Below are 9,046 nucleotides of genomic sequence, written 5' to 3'. Positions count from 1 at the left end.
CAGGAATCGAGCTGTGACCTCCTGGTTCATAGGTCGATGCTCAACCACTGAGCCACACTGGCCAGGCACAACCTGTTTACTTTTCATTATAACCTCTTTCCATGCTTAACCCTAGACAACTATTGATCTGTTCTCATTCTAAATAGCGATTATTTAGAAAAAAATTAAGATAGTATGTATTTATTTATAATATAACCTATTGCTGTTTGTTTCTTTGTGGTTTGGAATAATCCAGTGTGGAGAGTAAGACTAGAGACACTTAAGAGAGGGAAGAGGCAAAAAGGGAAATATGCAGAAGGAAGGAGTGACAATTGCTGGAATTGGTGAAATGGATTTGTATCTAGGCAGCAAATAGAGGGGCAGATTTTAGAAATGTGCCTGGAAAATTCATTCACAGTTATAGAGTATAGTATTATACACACACAGATATATAGTTTCACTGTCAATGCCAGAAAAAAAAGTATACTAAAATAACCTTGGTGTAGTCTTTTCCTAAGTGGAGGAAACTAACAATCTCCCACACCCAAATATCAATCCAATTCTCAGCATTTGCTAAAAATAGGAAGAAGTTTTGGCTTTAAAATCCTGTGATGCAATTCAGATTTAGCCACCACCTTTGTCTGCAGAGGAGGCATGGCATCCTGCTCACTTTCTCTCCTCACTGTTGAATTAAAATTTTCACTCAGATTAAACACAATCCAGGTGCTCTGTATCAGCCTGGCCTTCATAAATCATTAAATGAAAATAATAAATAATTTAATTGTTTAAAGGGATAATGCATTATTTAAATAAAAATGACTTAAATGTGGTAGATAATATATACTTGTATTAAAGGTGAGAGGTTAGGATTAGAAATACAGGTTGAGATTATATGTATTCACACTCAGTTGATTTGCATTATTCAAGGTAAGTTATGTTTTATAAAGTTGTTGCATATTTTTAACCAAAATACAGAAATCATACTAATCTCACACAGATTTTACCAGAAGACAAAGTAAGAAGACTTCCCAATTCTTTTGATATGAACATCAAAACCTTGGTACCAAACATTATAAATTATAATGAAAATTATAAATTAATCTCTTATATAAAAAAGCAAGAGCTCCAACATAAAATATTAACAAATCAAATTTAGAATATATAAAGGAAAATGTATTTTGACTTATGGGTGTTTTTCCATGAATGTGATGGTGGTTTAACATTAGAAACTCAATGCACAAAAATAGATTGAAAGAGAAAAATCAGGTGGTTATCTAACTAGAAGAGGGTAATCATTTAGTATAATTCGAAACCTATTCAGACAAAAAGTTTTCACAAACTGGGAATGGAGTGTAAACTTATCATTAGAAAAAAGTGTAATATATATATCCTATATAATAAAAGGCTAATATGTAAATCAGACGAATGGCGGAATGACTGGTCGCTATGATGCACAGTGACCACCAGGGGGCAGATGCTCAATCTAGGATCTGCCCCCTAGTGGTCAGTGCACTCTCACAGGGGGAGAGCTGCTCAGCCAGAAGCTGGGCTCATGGCAGGTGAGCGCAGTGGCAGTGGTGGGAGCTTCTCCTGCCTCCACTGCAGGAGGGTGGTAAAGAGCGAGGGGTCCTGAACAATGAGAGGGATGTCTGACTGCTGGCTTATTGGGCCTAAGCTGGCAGGTGGACAGTCCCTGAGGGGTCCTGGATTGCAAGAGGGTGCAGGCCGGCTGAGCCCCCACCCCCACCCAGTGCATGAATGTTGTGCACCAGGCCTCTAAAATTTATATATATGAAATATCATACAAAATGGTATAAAATCCTTTTTCTTGAGGTTAATGAGAGAAGGATGCTGTGGTGAACTGTAAAATGGACCCCCGTTTAGTCCCTGGAGCTTGTGAATGTTATCTTGTGTATCAAACACCTTACATGTGTAATTAAATTAAGGAACTTGAGGTGGGAGTATATCCTGGATTATATGGGTGAGCCTTAAATGCAAACATATATTACTTGGAGCAGAACGAAATTTCATACCCTAGAGGAGGACACAAAGTGAACATCTAGACAAAGATTGGAATGGTGTGGCCACCAGAATTGAAAGAATCAAGGAGCAGATTCTCCCTAGAGTCTCAGGAGGATTGCACGGCTGTTGGCTCATTGACTTCAGACCAGCAAAACTGACTTTGGACCTCCAAAATTTGTAAGATAATAAAATTCTATCATCTGAAATCAATAAACTTGTAAGGACTTGTTATAACAGGCTGGCCCACTTACTGTCACTGGGGCAAATTTCCAAGAGCAGCAAAAAAGTAAGCCCCAATGTACGGACACTTTCCAGGTTTGCATTATTGCATTTGTTACCATCACTTTGGCTGAAGGGATTCACATGGCCAAGCTCAGGGTCAATGAGGATACAAGCGACGTATGAACACATTGAGGACATTACTACAATCAATTCACTGCAGAAACTGTGCATTCAGATAAACTTAGAGTATCCTTTGCTTCTCTCTTCATTTTAAAGAAATAACTTTAAATGGTTGGTGTACTTGAGGAATAGTATGCAAGGTAATTTGGTAGTGCATTTATCAAATATAGACTCTTTGGTGAATAAATGTTTAGTTTTAAGTTAAATATTTATTTATTTTTTAAAATTTCTTTATTGATTACGGTATTACATATATGTCCTTATCCCCCCATTGCCCCCCCCCACTCATGCTCTCACCCCCCTGTTGTCTGTGTCCATTAGTTAGGCTTATATGCATGCACACAAGTCCTTTGGTTGATCTCTCCCCCTTACCCCCACCCTCCCCTACCTTCCCTCTGAGGTTTGAGCATCTGATCGATGCTTCTCTGTCTCTGGATCTGTTTTTGTTCATCAGTTTACGTTGTTCATTATATTCCATAAATGAGTGAGATCATGTGATATTTATCTTTCTCTGACTGGCTTATTTCAATTAGCATAATGCTCTCCAGTTCCATCCATGCTGTTGATTTAAAGATGTATAAAACTATCCAGAGTATATTAGTAGCACAAATTGCCATGTGCTCATACCAAACCAATAAATGTGGCCAAAATGAATGGAGGTTATAGACTGTATTTATGAAGCGTGTATCAGAGCCCCTCTCAAAGCACATACAGAGTGGAGAAGAACTATTTTCTCATACAATGTTTGAGATGATAAGATTGAACACAGAATGGATAGAGGCTGGGAAGTAAAATCAACAAAAGTAATTCATAAAGAGAAGACCAAGGAAATTAGTTTAAAGGACATTTGTAATTGGGTGGATCATGACAATGTAAAGAAGAGGTAAAACAAATAAAAACATAGTTATATATATAATTATTATCTCACCTAAAATTGTGTAGCACCATCTCTTTATAAAAATAATCAATATGCTATTTTATTAAAGTTGGTGCCAATTCTAATAAGTTTCAATGTACTTAGTTTTTTTCATTGTTGTTGCTTTTAATTTTTTACTCTTCTGTTTATTTTTCATTTCATTTCTTACATATATATTTACTATCTTACTTAGTACTTGGGTACAGATTGATTCACTGAGATTCTTTTAACCCCAGAACTAAGCTACATAGTATTTTTTATACAGAGAAAAAGTTTTTTCAAGAAGTTTTGCATTGTACTGAAGTTTTCTTTTGCTATCAGTAGCAGGAAAATAACATGTATGGATGATTATATTGTGTAGTGTGAAAGCAAAACTTCCCTAGTAGTAATTATTTTCATATTCCGTTTTCATTACCCAGTATCTCATGGACCTACTCAAATGGAACTGGGTAAAATTTGTTTGTGTAGAAATGAATAAACTTAATCTGTATACCATAATATTGCAAATTCTAATTACAATGTTTTGAAAACAAGGAAAGGAATCCAAATGGATAATTTCAGTGTTTTCTGAATTTATGGCTAATATGTTGAATTCACAGGCTGAAATTCTTATTTATATAGATTTATACAATATATAGAGAACTCTAGATTTAGAATACAAACACACATTTGTGTTGCTATATAAACAAGAATAAAAGTATTACAAAGAAGAGATCTGGATTTCATCAAGGATATATAACTTTGGTTTGAAATGCACTGGTATCTCTCTCTCTCTCTCTCTCTCTCTCTCTCTCTCTCACACACACACACACACACAACTAATTAGCTTAACCTTGGGATTTATTATTATCTGTCATATAGAAACACACACACACACACACACACACACACACACACACAAAACTAATTAGCTTAATCTTGGGATTTATTATTATCTGTCATATAGAGCTAAAATAAACATGGGGAATCCTGAAGAAAGTCATGACTACTTTGACTATTTCAGCTACTTATATGACTTAAAATCTTGTTTTGATCAATATGTAATTTCAAATTAATGTGAGTAAATGGAGGCAACTTTACTGGTTAACATAGTTATTACAGAGGTAGGTAAGACATCTGGGGAGCATATACTGTGACTTTATGTGAATTGCAAATTAGATTTCTTACTATGAACACTTTCAACCTCATAAGAGTTGGTGAGCTGAGAGCAGGCTAAATGTTTGTTTTATCCCTACTTCCGACACACACACATTTCACCATCATCATACATATCTGGGTGCCTTTTTGTAGGGCATAATGTACACACCTGGATAATGCAGTTCTGGAATGAATTAACTTGCTCCATGGACCCAGCTTCTGCAAATATCCTGAAATTAATTTAACATTCAATGTACATGATCATAGATACTTCTTATGGAGAATAACCTGAGCATCAATCAGATGTTCAGACCAATGCATTGAATCCATAAAAGGTGAGCGACTCACAGATTATAGGATCAAGTCTTTCAATTTTAAAAAATGAAATTCATTATTTTACTAACTTTGCTGCTTTCAAATTGTTTTGTCTTGTTAATAATGACCTAGTTAAAGTAATAAATGCATAAAGGTAGTCATATGGCCATGTCTGTCATAGGAAACATTACAAATTGTGACTTTACCACAACTTACAAATACAGATGACCAAACTTGAAGGCAGGAATCTCCCCTAGGGACTTATAAATAAAAATTCTATACTAACCCAAATTAAACAAGAAGATTGAAAGGGCAATTGCTTATTAATTAAATTGAAGTAGATAGCCTAGCTTGATTTGGCTAGGCTCTATCTTAAATTATTTTGGAAAAAAAATAGATATAACCATTTAAATAATCTTTGAGTAAAGTAGCAATGCCTGCTTTTTTAAATCAAATTTATAAAATTGTGTTTGTGTTTCTCTAGCAACATGACTTAATGTTCATTTAAATCCTCTAGACAGAAATAGAACTCATCTTTTAAATAATGACTTTCAGATAAATGACAACACTATATGTCTGTCTTTGTCAGTAATTGTTTTACTTAATAGATACACCTAGCATTAAGGAGTTTTTATAAAAGCTTTTCGTGTGGAGGTGATGAACCTCTGACCTGAAAATCTTTCTCTATAAGCTCATAGGAAAGAGAACACGTATTTTTGTCCACTCCTGAATGTGACACAGTTTGGGAGTGAACAGGGAGCTTTTCTTCCCCTCAGACCCACTTGACTGTGCATGTTCAAAAAGGAGTTTAATAAAAAGACAGTGCAAGTGACTTTGAATGATTTTGACCTTAACTTGAGTCTTTTCTGAGATGTGCAGTCCTGTTTTTTTATGTTCTTTTGACAGATGTAAGGGATACTGCACAGTGGACAGCATGATTCCCTATGATTGACTTAGGCAGGGTGTGAATAGCGCTGCAAAGCAGGGGAGCAACGTTGAGCTTTCAAAGTGACGGAGTGGTTACAGAGTGATTGAACAGGTGTATGTCCTAGCATGTATGTGATAGGCTTGGGGAGAATAAAGGCGCAAGGAAGAAAGGAACACATCGTGTATATATTTATGATATAGTTTCTTCTTTTTCATGTGCATTACTGTCTCAGTGTAAGAAGAAACATGTAATTTAGATATTCTGGTTCTATTTTCTTTTCATATGAGGAGTAAAATAAAATTTTGTGTGAATATATATAACATTTCAAATGTAAGACAAATAAATATACAAATAGGCACATAAAAAGACGCTCAAGATATCATTAAAAAATGAAAATTAAACTAACAATAAGCTTCCACTATTTATCATATGAATACCCAGTTGTTCTAACACCATTCAATAAAGAGATTGTTTCTTCATTGAATTACATTTGCACCTTGTCAAAAATCAAATGTCAATTTATGAGATAACCCTATTTCTGGACATTCTAGTTTGTTCCCTTGATTTAATTATTGATTTTGATGCTAGTTCCATGCTTTGGTAATTGCAGATTTAAAATAAGTCTTAAAGCCATGGTGAGGTGGCTAAGTTGGTTGTTGCATTATCCTATGCACAAAGGAGATTGTGGGTTCAATTCCCAGTTAAGGTGCATACAGGAGGCAAGTCATCAATGTTTCTCTCACATCAGTCTCTCTCTCTCTCTAGCTCTATCCTTTCTCTCTCTCTCTCAAATCAATAATAAAAAATATCCTTGGGTGAGGATTAAAAAAAGAAAATAAATAACTAAATAAAATAAGTCTTAAAAGTAAATTTTGTTGTGCAAACACAACATTCTTAACATTACCATCTTAATTTTAGAATCAGTTTCTCAGTTTTAACAAAAGGGGCTGTAGACATTTGATTGGAGTGTATTCAAGCTATAGATCAATTTGGGGAGAATTGATGTCTTAACCATTGTGTGTCTCCCAGCCTCTGAACAAGCTACAGTTGAATCTGGAACAATGTAGGGGGCTAGGAACACTGACCCTTGAGCAGCTGAAAATCCACTATAGCCACTGACTCTTCAAATACTTAACTACTACCATATTGCCATTGACTGGAAGACATACTGATATTGTACAGTCAATTTACACATATGCATTTATATTTTATGGTATTAAAACATTAAAATAGACTAGTATGTACATATATTTAGTTTTTTTTCATTTCTCTCAACAGTTTTAAAATTTATAGTGTACAGATATTGTATTTTTTGTTGATTTATCCCTAACTAGTTCATATAATTTTGTGCTAATCTAACTTATACTACTTTGTTACATTTTAATTTCAAATTTTTAACTTTTAGGACATAGAAATGCAATTTGCTTTTGTACATTGATCTGCAAACTTGAGAAATTTAATTATTACTTTCCATTGCTTTTACCTTCGTATACTACAGTGAATTTTCTATAAGAAGAACATGTTATATGTGAAAAAATGTTTTATATCTTCTTTTCAAATTATGTAACTAATATTTCCTTTTTCTTTATGCATGGCACTGGCTACTCTAGCACTATGTTAAAAAAATTACTGAGAATGGACATTATTATGTTGTTCCTAATCTTAGAGTAAACGCATTTAGTCCCTTACCATTAAGTATGATGTTAACTTCAGAATTTTTCATAGATGTCCTGAATCAGGTTAAGTGTATTCCCTTCTATTCCTGATTTGCTGAGTTTTTAAACAAAATGAATGTTGGATTTTGTCAATATTTTTTTCTTTTCTGTTTTGTTGTTGTTGTTTTCCCGTCCATTGGGAATGGTCCTATGGTCATTCCTCTTTAGTTGGTAAATATGGTAAATTACATTGACATATTGTTAAATGTCAACTAACTTTGGTCAAATTCCACTTGGCCATCATGTATTATCCTTTTTATATAAGGTGGACATTTATTTGCTAACATTTTGTTAATAACATTTGTTTCTATGTTCATGACAAATATTGGCCTGGCTTTTTTTTTGTCCTTTTTGTTGGGTATAATGATGATGCTGGCCTTATAGAATGCATTGGGAAGGATTTCCTCCAGTTTAATTTTCTGGAAAAGCTTGTGAAGAAAACTATTCTTTAAATATTTGGTAGAATTTATCAGTGAAATCATCTCTTTCTGAAGTTTTATTTGTGGAAAAGCTTTATGTTGCAAATTTAATTTCCTCAGTACATAAAAGCCTATTCAGATTATGTATATATATTTTTAATGAGCTCTGATAGTTGTGTTTTTCAAAGAATTTTCCCATTTTATCGAAGTTGAATATTGGCAAAATGGTCACACTATTCCATGCTCTCTCAGCTTCCAATTCATCTTTCTAAAATCATCTTTGTAACTCTGGGTCTGAGACAGACAACCCTTATTTCTGTTTTGCCAGCTGGTCTTCTTGTTAGCTGTGCCAATGAAGGGTGCAGGAAAGAGACTCCACACCTGTGGGAAGAAGGCTTTGCTCCTATTAGGTGCTTCCTGCTTGCTTTCTCTTCCTGTTAGTAACACCCACCAACATGTATTCGCAGGCATTTTATTCCAGTTTATATTCCCCCACTAATAATTACCACACCACCCTGAGGACATCAATACCAATGAATTGTCAGAGGTCTGCATTCCGGACTCACAGCACATATCTCTGATCTCAGAGACACCAGTACCAGCCACTTTCTCAAAGGTCTGAATTTCAACTCCAAGGGAGCCTTCCCCTAAGCCTCTACATATTAAGAAGTTAGAGCTCTTCCTTTTGTTCTCTCAGACCTAGAGCTGGCTGCTTCCTGCAGTTGCTATTTCCTGTCACTTCAGTCTTATCCAGTTTGCTCTTTCAGTTCTTCAGTCCCTAGTTAGCAATTATTTATGTTTAATTGTGTTTGTTGAAACAACTGGGATGGTTTCTGCTTTCTATCTACTCCCTGATAAATAGAATGAGTATATGTTTATTTCTACTGTAGTCAATTCTCATATTGCTTGTAATTTCTTTAAAGTTAAATTAATTGCAAAACAAGAACAAAAGTCTAAGAAAGATAAAGTATTTTTAAATCTAATTCAAATACATCTGATCTTTAAGTTTCAGTGCAAAGGGAAAATATAGTTTGACATTTTCCAAACTTCTGCTTCTAATATCCACATAATGCAATCTATTTAAAACTCAAGCAAGAAAATGTGAGTAAAAATGGTTACGTACCTTTGTTTTATTAGTCTGGGTAAAGCACAGGCTAGACATCAGACATACTTTACTGCCCCAAACATTAGAAATCAGGTTGTATTAGATCAG

The sequence above is a fragment of the Myotis davidii genome, unplaced genomic scaffold (genome assembly GCF_000327345.1).
Source record: "Myotis davidii unplaced genomic scaffold, ASM32734v1 scaffold128, whole genome shotgun sequence".
Classification (NCBI taxonomy): domain Eukaryota; kingdom Metazoa; phylum Chordata; class Mammalia; order Chiroptera; family Vespertilionidae; genus Myotis; species Myotis davidii.
This window is presented reverse-complemented; position numbering follows the sequence as displayed.